The 17,489-nt window shown below is 38.4% G+C and overlaps 1 protein-coding gene across 2 annotated transcripts in view; it reads right to left on the minus strand.

The window, feature by feature from the left end:
• Positions 1-388: 388 nt before the first annotated feature.
• AMER3 (APC membrane recruitment protein 3) overlaps positions 389-17,489 on the minus strand; it is a 36,228-nt gene continuing 19,127 nt past the window's right edge. For both annotated transcript variants that reach the window (XR_014696162.1, XM_084530166.1), the window contains one exon: positions 389-3,598. The gene's annotated coding sequence lies outside the window, so the exon portion shown is untranslated. The remainder of the gene's footprint in view (positions 3,599-17,489) is intronic.

A 17,489-nucleotide genomic window follows, 5' to 3' on the forward strand; every position in this document is an offset into this window, starting at 1 on the left:
CTTCCCTTTCTGCAATTTTCTTCATATTAGAATTAATACATGGCTCTAATTATGTTAGCGTTAAGCAAATTGTTGCTTCAAAAAGCCCTTGTAAATGAATGACAGGTGCTTGTGACTAAATCCATTTTAATACTCAATATGAGACAAGTGAGTATTCAGGGACCAACCTTCTTAGCATCCTGAGTACTCACCAACTTCAAGGGGAAACGTGGTGCTCAGCACCACACAGCCAGTTTGGAGTTCCCTGGTTAGCAAATACACATGTAGTTCGAATCAGCAAATGCTATGGAAGTTCAGACAGCACCTGCACAATGTGTGTCGAGGTGTAAATGAATCTGAAGCTAGGGTGGGATATAGATTGACAATAATTTAATAGTAGTGTAACAATTTTATTTTAAATAATCTGTTTGCAGTAACAATGAAAGAAATGTGTCTGCTAGCTCTCATTGTATTGTTCTGAAGTATTTAGAAAGTATGAGTTGTACAGATGTATTTAAAATACTACTACGGAAATTAAACTGATAAAAACAGTTTTTCAGCTTAACAAAATGAGGCATCTTCAAATTGCTGAAATTCTGAAGTGTTTGTAAATATACTTTACCTTAAATGCTTTCCCACAGTTAGAAAGACAAGTAAATATAGCATGCATATATACTTAGTTTGTGTTAAGTTTTAAACTCCAGTCTGTGCTCTGTTGTGACAGATTTAACCCTTAATTTATTTTCCTTATTTCTTCAGACAGTTAAGACTTACGAAGATGGGACACTTAAAGATGCACCTGGAAATAAGTAGTTCCTTCAAGGAGTCAACCAACTAATTTGTAAAGCATGTCATAGAAGGTAAAGGTGATTCTTTGTTAAATAGTTAGATCAGGAGTAATTTCTCAGAGTGGCCAGAACTTCCGTTCCTCTTAAACATGGCTATTCTTAAAGCAGTAACTGGCTAAGTATAGAAACTAATCCACTTTCCAAATGACTTCCTCAGGATAAGATTAGAGTACATAGTATTCTGATCTCAGTGTTCTGATTCTACCAATGCTGATTGACTAATATGCCAGGTTATTCTGTACAGAGGAGAAGAATTAGAGGGATAGTGCCTCCATAAGCCTCTGTTATAGGCTAGGGATTTAAAAAAAGGTATAAACTCTTCATAAGCAGTAGATTTTTTTTCTAAGTGATGAATTTTCTGTGCTGTAAAATAGCAATTCATTAATGTCATGTAAAACAATGCAATTATGTTGATTAGAGACCAAATGTAACATAGAATTCAAGTGACTTTAATACATAATGTAGAATATGGTAACTAAAATATAATACATAGAGCATATATACATCAAATGTGACATATATGAAAAATAGTTAACAAAATATGTTAAACATAACATATAAATGCATGTAAGTATCATAATTACATAATAAATAATATGTATATGGTAAATTTTATTAATTTGCTAGTTGGATTTTTTTAAATGGTACATGCTTCTTATTTCTTCCCTATTCTTGAACTCAGCAAGTTTGCATGAACCCTCTATTTAGGTGTGTATATACATACAGTATGCATGCATATTTCAACCTGCAAGAGTACCACAGGTCTATATCCTTTTAATTGAGTAAAAGTCAGAATATGCAACATTGTTCTCTCCTGAAAATCCCTTAGTTTACCTACAGCTTTATTGTGCTTCTTGTGCCTTTCCCGCACAGTGTAAGGATTTACAATATCTTGCCACCAAACACTCTAACTTAGTTAGGAGAATGTAACATTTTAAGTGAAGCAAAAAAAAAAAAAATGAATCTTGAACTTTTTGTTAATTTCACATCACTCATCTTTGACTGGAATACCCAAACTTCATTTTAGTACTCTGCTTTTGGAAGGAACACTTACTTACCTGACAGTGCATGTATGTGTGATATTTCTTCATACATTTTTTCTGGACGTTTTTACCTGTATAAGATTATTTACACTCTGGTTCTCTAAAGTGGTAAGTGTTCTGTCCCGTCACATCAGTAGGTAGTGTTTTATTAAGGGTACTCAGTTACCTGATACTTCATATCTGAAATTTAGGTCTATGTGCTGGGAGTTCCCAAAACATCTCTGAAACTCAAATGAACGCTGCATTAAAAGAAGGAATGTCAAAGCTTGATGTCCTTAACAGAAAAAAGCTTTTTCAAAATAATCTTTTTCAGAACATTTTTCTACATTTTAGTGATCCATGAGAGGGAAAAACCCTCTTTTCCTCTTTCAAGGTTGTCCTTAGCACATAGTTTTGGTTTTGGTTTTGGTTTTAATTATTTTTCTGGTCTTACTTGTGCACTTAACTATTCACTACTTCCATTCATGTAAAAATAGGACAGGAAACAGACGAGCAGTTTCATAGAAACTTATCTGAAATTCTGTAGTTACAAGTCTGTGCACGTTTTTTCATCATTTATCTTAATTTTCTGTATTATCTATTTTAAGGTTTTAAGTACTTTTTAAGACTTCTAATTCTGAATGGGGAACAGTACTATGTTAGGCTCTTAAGCAGGCTGAGGGAACTTGTTCTAACAGCTACACCCCATATATGAAATTGAATATTCACATTTATGGGTTCATTTCACCAGCATCGCTTTCTTTCCTGAGAAGATGATGTTCATCTTACTTTAAAGTAGTTTGCAGCCAATCTCAGTGAACACACAATTCAATATGATCTCAAGGAAGTAGATTTTCTGTTTGTTCTTCAACTGGAGAATGATTAAGCCATGAAGATTTTGTGCTTTCCCCCAACATTGCACTGGCATTCATGCAGCTCTGTGGGGAGAATTAGAATAGACTACCCACAGGCATTTTTTTTTCCATGGTATATAATGCAGTTCCACAGTTGTTCATTTGGCAGCATGCACCGAACCCAGGACCTTTAAATTTCAGAGTACAATATGCTTTCTGCTACAGCTGGATGTGCCCATAAACTTAAAGGCTGGGATATAAGAGGAAGAAAAGCCCATTTTTCCTGTCTGCACTTGTAATATCACAAGGGATCAGTGGTCGAGCATTGACTGTGCCACGTAGCCCAGCTTTAAAGTGAGAAGCACTCACTTCCCTCTGCAGTAAGGGCAGAGATCACAAGAGAGGAGATATGGGTACTTTTAACATGAGCAGCAGCAGGGATTGGGAAGCTCCAACAGATGATCAGGACTTGCAAGGAGAAGAGCAGAGAAAAGAAGACACCAATTTCAGGGAGAAAAAATGTTAGACAAATCTTTTTTTTGTCCTGTGCCTCTGTAAGGTAGGAGGAATAATAGTCTCCTTTGTCATACTGTTTCCTTTGCTATATGGAACAAAGTGACTTTTCTTCTCCTGAATTTTGTTTTAAAATGAATATTAGTTACCACTCATCTGCAAATATGGTTTCAAGTGTGTGAAGTTGTCAGGAACTCCTAACTGTATTGGTTGGTTGGACAGGCTGGCATGATCTGCTTCTGTGACCCCTCAAGTGGGACCTCTGGAGAGAAATCCTTGCTGAGTCTGACATCAATGTAGCGTTGTGGTACCCTGTCATGCGATATAATGTGTGGAAGGAGGGCAGCATCCAGGTCTAGAAGTGGATTCTTCAGCATTGCACCTGCAATATAAACAAAAATAGCCTAAGTTCACATTTATGTGTGATTTCTTATTTAACAATATATTGTTGAAAGAATGAACAAAGAAACATAAATAAAAATGGGAATAATTCAAAATGTCACATCACTGTCTCTGCTGTTGGTTTTCACGGTAGTGACGCTAAACCACATCAAATAGGCTTGGATGGATCCAGCTGTTTTCCTCTGGAGTCATTCATGTGTCTTCTTTCAGAAAGCCAGGGCCAGCTTAGCAGAGTCCTTTGCAAAGGCTCAGCAAAGTGACTTGCTTCATGGGTGCAAAGGCACTAATATAAAAAAGTCCAGGGAACTGAGAGTGCAGCAATACTGCGAGCCACAGCTTCAGGAGCTCCTAAGTCTCTGTATACCAGTGAAGTCCCTCCCAGCTGTTTTTGTTGTTGTCGTTGTTGTTGTTTTGCTTTGATTTGGCTGGCCAGCACAGGAATTTGGGATATTCATAAGCTTTCTGCAGTTTATTTTCCTTGACCCAGGGGCTGTTTTTCCATGGTTTAAGTGACCGATGAACCAATTTCTTATCTAGCACTGTGCAATACAGCCCTGACACCTAGTGGCTGATCTTTTAGCTTCAAGACCCTGGGATGTAATCTCTGTGTGTCTGTCTGCTGTAGCAGCCTCAAGCAGAGGGGCCCTTGCTGCACATTTTTTACATAATGAACAAGTTTCAACTTTTGGGCTTCCTATGCCCAGATTGATGAGGCCAGATTGGCTGCAGCTAGGAATTTATGGGGTAGCCTCCCAGGTTCTATCACTCCTAAGATTTTTGCTAACAAGTACATTTCCTTTTCTATGTCTCAAACATTCAGAGTGCTTGCCAAGGATGAGAGGGTTTTGGCACTTGAAAATCCTCACGTAACCTGAATATTGGCAGTCCCTGAACAATAGGGAGGTTTAGCATGTGTCTGTAAAACTGATCTGAAAAGCTACTAAATGCAAAGGCATTCTTCATCTGTTTGGATTCCTGCAATTTCTTTTGGTTAAATGTACTCTGCTGGGCTCCCAGTGCATGGACTGTCTTCAGGAAAGTGTTTCTGGCAGTTTGCAAGTAGTGTGGTTTGCAGATCTCAGAAGCGTCGTCTGCTCTGAAAAATCTCACCAAAGCCCTGTTGCCCTGGTGAAATAAATGTCATATCCATTTTACAGTGAGGTATGTAAGCCTCATGGTGGTGGTGTGCTTATTCTAAATACTGCAAGTCAGCCTTAGATTTGTTAATGGGATTGGGGAGTTCTTAATGTGTGTCCCCTGCTGCAACATGCTTCTTGAAAGGCCAGAAGGTGAGGACAGAGAATAATACAAAGCCTCTAGTAGCAATAGTGAGAAATGTCCACCGTGCAGATTTTACTTGATGATTTGACTAGCAATGAACTCAAAACTATGCCAGTAAGCGCTGAAAAAATCTGAAAACATCCATGGAGATCTTGACCTTCACAAGCATACAGAAAGGATGTTGCTGGTACAGCATTCCAGTGCTCATGTTTCCTGTTTATAGGTGCGTCATATGGCACAGACTGGCTTATGCATTGTTATTGACTCCAGGTTTAAGCCAGAAGGCCTGTAATGATCATATCGGGCAGCTAACTCATTCCGTGAAGCAATGTATTGGCAGCTGGCGAGCACACGGTGGCACAGCAGAGCAGGAATCCCAGCCGGGTGAGCAGATCCGACAAGCTGGGTGTTCAGGTCCCGGCCGCAGCCTGGCAGTGCAGGAGTGCTCTGCAGCCTGCCATCTCCGAGGCTAAGTCCAACTCTGTGGCACAGTGTTGGCTTCTTAATGTTCCCTTCTTAAAGTTCTTAGTCATTTCATCTGCAGATGCACATTCCCTAGAGTTATGGGTAAATATCAGCCCAGCCTTTATTGGTACCTAATTAATCAGCTCGTCTTAGCAATTCCCCCTGCAACTCCCCTGCAACACAAAGTTGCAGGTTTTGTGATATCTCAGCTGTACCAGCAAATTAAAACTGTGGGATAGTCTCAGTGATGTCCTGACTCTCAGTCTTGCCTCCAACAAGCAGATTTGAATTTTTTTTCTTAATTCTCTCATGATTTCTTAGAAATTCAGTCAAATTTCTAAGCCTCACTGTATGTACTTGGATTTTTGCAATTATTTTTCTTTTCACATCATATACTTTTCTAGAGGTTTGCTAAGAAACATAACATGTTCTAATCTTTTGTTTAATGCAGCAGAATACTGGCCCTTTAAGGCCAGAGGGGATGTTTTGCAAGATTGGTTGTTCATGTGCCTAAGCAAATCTGTTTAAAAAACGTGATGTATCCTTTGATAGAGAGAAGAGTGTCTTGGGAGCTATTAATGTCAAGGCAAGTTAGACTGGAGGGTCATTGATCCCTTAAGGGCATGGAATTAAGAATTTTGTAATAGGGCAATATAAAGTTTCTCTTTTTCTCGTCTGGGACAAAGATATGCCAGCATTATGAGCTTCAGAACTAAGAGTGGTTAGATGAGTGAAGAGTTAACCAGATATCTGAAGGAAGATTGGGCTAATGTGTACTCCCCAAGCTAGGAGAAAAGCCCGCTGATAATAGTTGAAGGGGAACAGGAGGGTGAGATTCTAAATCAACGTCAGGACTGGAATGCTAATAACAGAATCAGTTAAGAGATCAGTTGAGACCCCAATGCCTCCCCCCAACCCTTAAAAAAAAAAAAAAAAGCTGATGAACTTAATTTAAGTAGATGCTTGGAAAGGGAAATTGAAGCAGACCCTTTGCAGGAGTTGTTTCTACCACGAGGGAATGCCCTGAAGCACTCTCTGTCTAGCCTTGCCATTTGAATTTCCATAACCTTGATGTCAAGGTTATTTAATGGCTCTGCTTTAGCATTATCACACAGAGCTCATTGCTCCAGCTGGTTATGTAGATTAGAAGTTAGCTGGGAATGTTTTTGGTGGAATGATTTGCAGATGGAGAATGTATTACTTTTCAAAAGTTTTGAATTTTGTGAAATTCAGATTTACTAGAACAACAACAAAAAAAATCGTTCCAGGAAAACCTGAAAAATGCATCATTGCCTAGAATTGCCTGGAATGCCTAGAATCACTTGCCCATTAATAGTACAGAATTGATCAAAAGCAGCAGATTCAAATCACACAGAGAAACTATTCCAACAGACTGCCGTGGAGATATTCAGAAGCTCCTCTTCAATGAAAGATGGTTTTAAAATATTGTAATCACAAACTGGCCCATTTTTTGCAGGAAAAACTTTCATCTCCCACTCATCTCTGTTTCTCTGGGCATGCATCGTTTCTGAATAGTACCTTGTGCACACTACTGCACAATAACAAAAATAAGTACAGTGATTTCTATTCAGAAGCACATTTTGTAGGAAACTTCCAATACTATTGGTAATACTAGGTTGGATTTCAGTCCTGCTGAAGACTCACCATTCAAATAGAAACAGCCCACAGCTATTCTGGCACCCCATGAGTTAAGAGGAACTCTGCATAAGAGTCTAGAGATATTGATGATGTCAATCAATCTTTTATATAATGTTATAACGCTGAACACTGTGCATTTTTGTTTCCTTGTAGACCTCAAATTCTCAACTTGAGTTAGAATGAGCTTTATGGCAGGCAAGAAATAGAGCTCAAGCTCTGCTCCCTTTCTTTCTCCAACCTTTAATATGTTCCTCCAGGGGTCTTAAAAAGTGTTTTCTAGGTAGAAGAGTAATTCATCTATAGCTCAAAGGCCAGGACTGTACTACAGATTTTACCATGACACAGTTGGGCAGAAATCAACATGCTGGGGTGTGACCTGTCAGTAGTGTTGCCAGAAGCCACCTTTGTAAGAAAGCTTATCTGTCACTCCCAAGGAATCAAGAAGCTATACTGTAAAAACATTTTCTGCTGTTACAAGCTCATCTGCCTGAGAATGCTGTGCCAGCATAATACACTGCATATTATAAAGCATAATACCTGTGCTGACAAAGCACTGCCAGTCTGGACCTAACCTAACCTGCTAGGAGCAGCTTCCTGTTCCCCAAGCTACACAACAGAAAAGGCACAGAGGGAAAAAAGAAAACAAACAAACAAACAAACAAACAAAACCAACAGCCTTTTTAACTGTTTCTTGTTGGAGAAACATAGTAATGTAGTAGTAATGTGGTCCCTGGTTGTGCTGCTGGGAATCAGGTCAGTTTATATCTGTCCCCAGAAGTCAGTGACAGACTTCAAATGTTAAGCAGCCACTCTTCATTTTCCCTGCCTTTCTTAACTCTATCACATGTAGTTTCCCTGAGGTCAGTAATTTTCTCTACCTTCATGACTGTATTCCTCCTTTGAACCTTTTCTTTTCTGCAAACACATCCTAAAAAATTTCAGACCAGAAGGTGAATTAGTAGAAGTATTCCATGAGCATGTAACCAAATGTGTTTATCACAATGTGATAATATAATTGATATATTGCTTAGAAATCTCTGTCCATCTGTCTGTCTGTGTCCCTCCTACCTTCCCCAACCCCTCCTACCCCCCCATACCACCCCTTTTTTTACCACAAGTGACTCAAGTGACATCCTTGTAAAGTGTTATTCCTGGGAGGAATAGTGTCTGAACTCAGTTGTGCTTTCATACATGTAGGTACCCAAATATCCCTGTAAATTAAAGTATTGTCACATGCTTAGTGCACATGATTTCATGGGCAGGATCAGGCTGTCAGAATTTGTGTCTGTAATCTGTGGTTCCAAATGAAGTCTGCAGTTTTGCTGTCTGCAGCTTGTTCCCATCCTCATTGTCTGCTTCACAGCTCACATTCAACCTCTGAGTCAAGGTCATAGGCAGTCTGAAAATCAATTTGCCTCCACTGCACCTTCCTCAACCTTATTTCTTTTCTTATCTCTCTTTACTAAAGAGCTGCCTGCACAGACCTATATCTGATGCATTGGGACAAGTTCACATGTGCAAAATCTTTGCCAAATAGGAGGCCTGTAATAAAATTGCCTGTAAATAATCTCTTCCCCTAGCTATCATGAGCCTTTCAGATTATTTATACTGAATACTCATTCAAATCTTGTCAGTGCTGCATTTTGCAGCTGTTGATTGAAATGGTAATGAAGGCAAGTACAGCCTCCCAAATTGTTCAGTTTTTCACAAATACACTTACAGGCAGTTAGCAGTGTTACAATTGCATCTGGCTCATCGACTGTTAAGAACAAGCTAGCTGTGTCTGCAGGGCACAGTCGGCGTGGATCACAGTGAATCCTGTATCATCTTTGCCTTGCAGCTCTGCAGTATGCTTGCTGATTCCCTTAAGTGAAGATCACTGAAAAAGCCCCTCGCAATCATTGTGGCAGGTACTAAACTGTACAAAGTATGTTTACAAATAATTTTCCTAAGCCAACTCCTCTTCTTTTTCTGGGCATAGCCCGCTATCCTGCCAGTTACCGCAGTGCTCTGATACTATTTTTGGTAGTAATTTATTGTTTAGCTTGCAATTATCTGATTTACGTATTACAGGAAAAGTAGAATGAGGAAGCCATCCATACTTCTAGGGCTTTAAAAACTATTCTGGTATTTAAAGAGCAATTTTCTTCAAATGCCCCTCAAACCATAAAGCTAAAGCTACGGCCATACAGCCATAAATGCCAAGATCTAGGACTGCCACCACAGCACAGGCACCTTAGGATTCTCTGAACCTTTTCTTTCTGGTCTCCATCAAAATCAGGCATTGAGGACCCTATGGTGCGGTCTTCCTTTCCATTCCTAAACTCTAGTTTGTCTTGTTGGCAGCAGGAATATTTTCTTCAGTTGACCTTCCCACACCTGATAACTGCGTTTCTAATCACAATCCACACATTGACCTCCTAACAAAAAACCTAAGCATTAAAAATGTATGAGGCTAGTAAAGGGGGGACAGCTGAATGGCTACATTAGCACTAAAGCTACGGTGGACCTGAATTATTGATAGAATGGGCGATTTATACTTTTCTTTTAGCTATTGAATAATAGATTAAAAGCTGCACAATAAGATTATTTTCATTACTCACATAAATAATTTGTTCAGTTAAAAAGAATGAGGAGAACAAATGAAAAGTGCCCTGGGGTGGCAAATAGATTTGGCTTTAAACTGTTATGTTCTAGAGCATATATTCATTTTGGACCTATTTTCCAATAAATGTTTTGATTTAACAGATAAATTAGGGAATGTTTTCTATAATTTAGGATTTATGTATACAATTTGTTTTCCCTGAGTGTAACTGTGATACTATCGATGAAGTTTATCAATAGAGAAAAAAACGATGTATTCTGTATTAGTGGGTGCACATGCTAACCCAAATAAAATATGTTATTTAGCAGTTAAAATTACCAGACTGATTCATTCCTGCATATCTGGTCTTTATAATTGTTATGTTTTTGAATCCCTCATTCTTGCTCTGTACAGCAAGACACACTGAGAGGTCACCATCTACATAGCCATAGAGATGTATTAAGTTTGTTTGATTTTGTTTTTCCTATTTAGCCTTACTGCAGCAAAAATAACCCTTATGTAAGTGTTTCCAGGGATTAATACTGTTTGGCTTTCTAGACTGCCTTTGGCTATTAGATCTCCTGTCTAGTCATTGATGTACCCAGCAAGAGTCCTGTTGCAGATTTCTGTTAATCAGCAGCATTCTTACTGCAGGTATTAGATGTCATGGTTGCCCTGAATTGTGAATAGACAGTTGCCTCTACATTTCCACTTGTTCTACTCTTCTGCAGGGCTGGGTGATGTTGACTTTGAACCGGACAGCTCCTTTTCTATCAGCCTTGAACTTTTTTTCAGCACAGTCTCAGCAAGTATCTGTTAGGCTGCCCGGGCAGCTTTCTGCTTATATCCCTGTGGCAACAATTTTAAAAAGAGAAAGAGGAAGCGATTTTCCTTTAAATTAAATTATTCAAACTCATTCGTTACAGCCACTATGGAAAATTGGGACTTCCAGAATAGCGTGCTTCCATTCTTGTGTTGGTATTTTCTCAGTAAAAGAACCAAAAGTAACACAGCTATCGGTATTGCTTCATGTAAGTATCTCAAAATGTTATATTTCAGTCATGCTATGTATTGATTTAGACTCCCCTCAAGTTGCTCAAAAGATCTTCAGGGATTTGTGATTCTTTAGAGTATCTGTGGATGGGAGGCTTTCCATTTAATGCAGCAAATTATGATCAAATTTATACAGATTTGTACCTTTTAGTAGTCACACAGACTTGTTTCCTTGTACTCCCCCAGCTGACATGGAATAAGCAGTATCAATGCACTTATTGACACAACCTTCTGGATGACTCAGCCTTCAAACTACCCCGCTTCAATCTCCATGCATGTTCAGATGACAAGTTCTCAACAGGGATGGCAAAAGTTGCTAGGTTTTGTGATGCTGAAGTCTGTCTGGTGAGAGGAGAAAGCAGCCAGTCTGAGTTCAATGTGAGTAGGCTGCTCAGTGACTAGTGGTGAAATGGAAATATGTACCACTGACCTACTTAGTGTTGGAAGTCTTCATATTCCATTATTGATGAGCTGATCTACTTAATGCCCCCCTTGTTGTGTGCAGCTAGCTCAGTGTCAGGGTGATTTTAACTTTCTTTCATTTCTGGACTAATGTAATTAGAATGTCCCTGTTTTAGAGTCTGACATTTTCACCCAATGAAATACGTACAGGCTGAGTCAGAATTTTGGATCTGCTTTTGAAATCTAAATTTAGACATGCAAGACTGTAAATTTTAGTCTGACTAATGTGATAAGGACTATAAGGAAAAATGCTGATAATGCTAGAGTCTTGTGTTTTTTGCAGTTTAGAACCAATTGCTTTTAGCAATAGATTTAATTTAAGACAGTTTCTGCAGAATTCTGAAGTATTGGAGTTGTATTTTTGTTTCTTAAATACAAACTCCAGCAATCAACTATGTTTATCACTGTTAAAGAAACTCAGTTGCCTCCAACAAGCTAAAAAAGGAAGATTAGATCCCAACAAAACTAAGATGTTATTCTAAGAACTTTTTTTTTTTTTTTTTAAGATATTTTCAAGACTTACTTTTGAGTTTGGTATATGTCATGCAGGTAGCTAGAGATTTGAATGTAGAGGTACATCTTAGCTCGTATAAATGACTCCATTCATATTGCTGAAGAAGAATGTTTTAATTTTGGAAGCTACCTTCTTGTGTTTTTTTTAACTGTCAGGGCTGGGAATCTGATAAATGTAACTGTCAGCCATGCATAGCATAGGGAGAAGGGAGAAAGAAGTTTTCTTGTGCTATGTTTAGCAGTGTTTATGATGTAAAACAGCAATATGTCTGGACTGTCATAAGTTCTTTAAGTATTACAACCTTGTTATTTAGAAACTGTCTGTATGACTATTTGGGTTTAACTTAATAGTAGCCTCTTAGAAAAACAGGAAGACAAAGAAGTGAGTCAGTCCAGGACACATCTTGGTAAACACTTCAGGGTAGGCAAATGGCAAATGCCTAAATTATTTCCTTTGAGCATATAACTTCCTAGGTTTCTGCCAAGGTAAATAGCTTACATTGCCCAGTGATGGGTACAATAGGTTACAAGTGCTGTGAACTAAGAAGGGGATATTATACTGGGAGTTGAGGGAGATCCATTGAAGGAAAATGAGTCTCTCCTACAGACTCCATTAGAGTAAGTACTATGTTGAGCCATCTGGGTTTTCTAATGGTGAAAACCTCCACATTACGTTAGATATTGTGCAAACACTGTTAAAACATAACATACTTCTTTCCAGATGCTATTCTTTTTTTCTAATATTAAATATTAAACGTGGTATTCCTCTGTGAAGACTGACAGGTCTTTCTGTTGTTGGTTATCACCATGAGCCAGGTAGAGTGAGCCACAAATGTTGCATCCAGGAAGATCTGCTTAGATAATGACGGCAAACACAGAAGATAATACCTGTGTTACTGAACTTGCTCTAAAAGCAATCGCAACATAGAGGTAAATGCAAACAAAAAAGCACAAATGCAGCTAAGTTTCCTGCAGTAGCACGAGCTATACCAGCACTGCATTGATGGGTGAAGAGAATAATTTTGTGTTATCTTTCCATTCCTCTGCTTCAGTTATCTATGAAGGCTCTTCTGATGCTCTTGTTTCAGATCTTAGAGATCCTAGAGAGTTGCTCTGCCAACAGATTAGCCAGTATGAATGTGTGACCCAGAAGTGTTGCTGATTTTTGATAATATGATAATATTGTTGAAAGGTTTTTGTTTGTTTGTTTGTTTGTTTGTTTGTTTTTTCTTAGCCATTCAGCTAGTCCCTTTCCACAAAGGCACTCTTTGGAGAAAGGAACCACTGGATTTACAGTCCTTCATCAAACCTAAGGTTATGGCCTGTGATTTACCGTCTTCTTGACTGCCTATTAGGGTTGCTCACCCACCACTTTGTCAGAGAACATTGAATCACTGACCTATTTTCATCTCATAACTGCAGCGCAGACTGTTTTGTTGCCTCTCCCCAACATTGTCCAAAATTAGGACACAGCCTAACTTGCATGTACTTCAAATGATGTGAATATAGTATGGGTGGAGTCTATGGGAAGTTAAGTCCAGGGGTTCCCCACTGCAATAAGATCAGCTGAACGTGGCTTTTTTTTTTTTTTTTTCTCCTTCTGGGGAAAGGAAGCACCAATTGATAAAAGCAGTTGACTAACACAGTTAGCATTTCTGTATGGTAATTATTTGTGTTCTGGCAGATGAATCAATTAAAAGGTCATTACACCTATACAGCATTATCTACACAGTATATGGACATCCTGTTTATTTAAAAGATGAAAAGTGGCAACTTAGACATCCTAAATGAAGATTTTGTTGTCTTTTCAAGTTTTTATTTCCACTGCCTTAAGAAAGTCACTTAGAAGGTTAGTGGGACACAGTAGTCAGGGTTTTTCTAAATTTCGTGGGTAAAATTTGTAATAAAAAATTGTAGAATAGAAAATGAAGAGAGCAGTATCATATGACCCCTCAGTCCTGCTAATACACAGCATACTGCTGAGCTTTCATCACCTGATGAAAAATGTTAAGAAGTTTGTATAATCTTGGCTTCTGTAATTTCAAGGAGAATAGTTAATATTTCAGTTGTATACATGTTTCTGTATTATTCTGTATATTGGAAAGGTGATTGCTAGAAATGTGAAAATAACACATAAATGGTACATAAATGGTGAAAAGGGAATGATTCTTTTTGTCATAGAATACAGGGCCTAATAAGCTCCCAAACACTGTTCAGGCAGTAGTGGTAAAGTAGAATTTAGTAACACAAAATATCATGGAAGCCGAAGTGTGTATTGGTTCAAAATGAGATTAAATAGCTAGTGGGAGATAGATCTATTTATTATATACAGTGGCATGAATGTTGTTTGCCTCTAGTTAAAATAGCTTAATGCCACTGATTGCCAGACAGTGAGAAACACAAGAGAATGTGGATTATTTTTCATTTGCCCAACTTTTATTCTCTTTCTTAAGCGTTCTTTCCTGGTCACTACCAGGGAAAAGATAAATGGAGCTTTCATCTGTTCCAATATGCAAGTTTTGCATATTCATATAAATGCAAATGCTTAGTGTCAAATCTATTAATAAAAGTATCCATCCTAAAAATCTGTCTATTTCTGTCTGCTGCAGCTGTCTGCATGTCAGAACTCACTGTGTCTCTTCTTCTGTCACTCATGAGTACAGAATTCCTCCGGTAGACTGTTGAATTATGGAAGGTGTGAGTTCAGCTTTGTGAAATATTGCACAGAAGTTCAAGAATCTTATTTCCATTGCAATATTTTGTTACAAATTTAATCTAGGCCTTCATGCCTAGCTCAGTTGTGATACCCATTGAAGTGAACCTCATTGATACTACAGCTGAGCTGAGCAGTGCTTTTCCAGATTTGCAATTTAGATGAAAACGCAAAGATTTTTTGTTCATTTTCCGTTATCTGCCAGGGTATAAAAAGCACAAGGCTTCCAGAAAATAGTGAAGGATATCATCCATTGCACCTTGTACTCTTAGGTATTTATGCTTGTGGAAATACAGTTATGAAATAATACTAACTTATCAATTAAAGGAGAGTTCAGAGTTTTGACTTTGGAAGGTGCTTGACAGTAGTGTACAAAACAGAAGGAAATCAGTCCTGCTAGTGATCCCTCCCTATCTTAAGAGATTGTCTTTGAAGGACTTCAGCCCTTCAAGCAAAATCAGATCCATTGCTATCCATTCTTGGTTGGTTTATGCTGTTGCCTAACTTTGGATTGATCTTTAGCACTGTTCAGTAGAAAGGAGGTTAGCCCAATACCATTAATAACTTTAAATGTGGAAAACTAGGTGAAGAGAAATAAAACAATAGTCACAGGAAACTGGAACCAAGTTTTCTTGAAAAGGTAGATGTAATGACATTGCCCGTCAGACTGCCCACCTGAGAAACCTTTAATCATAGAATCATAGAATCATAGAATATCCTGAGTTGGAAGGGACCCTTAAGGATCATCAAGTCCAACTCTTGACACCGCACAGGTCTACCCAAATATTCAGTTGCAGCTGGGAAAATAACTGGGTTCACCAGCTTGCAGACTGGAGATTTGAAAACATACCTGAAAAATTGTTGAAGTGTTCATATTCCCAGCATGGAAACTGGACAGGTAGAGAAGTGAAGAAAGAAACGAAAAACATGAGGAAATATACTATGTACAGATCTATAACTTTTTAGAAAAATTGCCAATTGGTTATGCTGGTTTGAGAGTATTTATATTATCATAGACTCATGTCCAAGAAACTAAGAAACTATTTCCTGTAAAATGTTGTGAATCTCCTGTCTCAAAGCATTGTAAATCAAGGTTATCAACATTCACCAAACTTGACTTGATAATAGTCAAGTCCTTAATCAAATTAAAGATTTTTTTCCTGTATGCTAGAGAAAATTCCCTTTATGGTAGGATTTATTTTCCACTGTGAAATGTTTTCTATTGGGTTTTTATTCATAATTCAGTTGTCCCCACTTTAAATTTCTTATCTTCCATTTCATTGTTATACTAAATGGATTGCTGAGTGATGCAATGAGTGATAAAGTCCTGTTAGGTGAAGTTTATTGATTTATATTCTGTGGATGATTGCCTTATTAGAAATCAATACTTTTTACAGATTTCTTAGGTTAATTAAATAAAATGAGGACTGAGACAATATCATATGCCTGCAGTCAGGTAAAGGGTAAGTTGTTCTCTCTGCTTTGAGTAGAGTAGAGTCTGGAAGTCCATTCCTGGAAGTCCTGAAGCTTTGTGTCCAAACAACATACAAGAAAAGATAGAGGGAGGTGGATAAGGAACTGCTCTCTCTGCAGCCACTTTCCTGGGGCTACCACATCAAGATAATGCTTCTAGTGATATTATCTTCTGGTCTGCATCTCTTCCCCCCTGCAGAAAGGAATTGGTGCTAAGTGAAAGAGGCAGCAGAACCAGGGCAGTAATGCAGTATTGTGAGAGGCTGTGTCTGAAGATTAGAAATAAAATCTGGCATCCCGTCCTTATGGAGAGTGCTCAGGATATGCAATTGCCAAAAGGCAGTTTTCTTTAAAAGGACTGTTTTGCTGATTTTTTTTTTTTTTTTCCAGACCAGTAAGGAAGCCAGTCTAGGATCCTTTAGGAATCCAGTCTTTTTCCTCTGAACAATAGTTTGGTACAACAGGGCTGTAAACACTCATCTATTCTAAATACAAGCTCTCCTAATTTAAAATATCTTCTCTATAGCCTTTTCCAAAAGCTTCATGAATAATTTAAAACAAACTAATAAGAGAAGGTCAGTGGTAATTTACTTAGCCAGTAATTCTTGTAACTCTGCATTAAGAGGTGGTAGTTCCTTGCTAACAATGCTACTGTTGTCTGAGTCCTTCTAGGCAAAGAACCAGAAAACATCTCCAAGCTAATTGGAAACTACATGAAGCATTCATCCTTTCAATGCATGTAGCATCCCATCAGAAATCCCAGTGTCTAACAGTGCATTTATTGATAGAACTGGCTTCACAAACTAAACAAGTCAGCTTATTGGAGCACTGCAGTTCTTGGGCCAAAGTCATTGCCTGTTTCACAGACACACTAGCATAAAGAAACTATGTAATGGCTGGGCTGTGAAGCAGATTGTGAAAAGGAGATGTGAAAGGATGGTATATAGCATGTGCACTGTAGGGAGGGTGCTTTTCAGTAAATCAGTGCATAGAGTCAGAGGTGACCAGTAGATTTGCAATTACAGTTAATGCTCCATGATCCATGGGCAGTCACTCCAAACGTTGATTAAGCAGGCTGTGCGTGCAGGGCTGGCTAAGGTGCCTCACGATGCAAGTGTGTGGAAGCATGGTGTACCTGATCTGCTCTCCCAGAACGCAGGTTTATCTGGGTTTCTGAGCCCCTACAGCAGGTCAGGCCAAATGGAAGCTGTTCCATAAAAAAAAATAAAATAAAAAAAAAACACTTTGTCCCACTGCTGTGCCCTCCTGAGAGTCCTTATTATCTATATTTTTCCACTATCCAGGTCTTCCCAGCCCCCTGAAGACTCCAAAAAGTGGAGATCTGTCAGCACTTGAAGAAATCTGTTCCTCAGGAACACAGAAACAGCTGTTGGGTTGATTGTGGAGAAACAACTGTCCTTCCTCACTGCCTGTGTATCCTGGGCATCTGCAGGAAAGGGGTATATGATTTTAAAAGTATAACAACAAGAGTGCCTGTGGGATAGCTAAATTGTGCTGCTTAGGTTATTGCCAATGTTTCACTAGCAGATTTTCAAGGTGCTGGTATGTAATAATAATTTTGGTTGCTCTTTTGAAGGTTATACAGAATGTTTTAATTCCATTAACTTCCTTCTTCGGAGTTAACACAGCTACAGTAACTCTAGCACA

The sequence above is a fragment of the Aythya ferina genome (assembly GCF_964211825.1).
Source record: "Aythya ferina genome assembly, chromosome: 9".
NCBI lineage: Eukaryota > Metazoa > Chordata > Aves > Anseriformes > Anatidae > Aythya > Aythya ferina.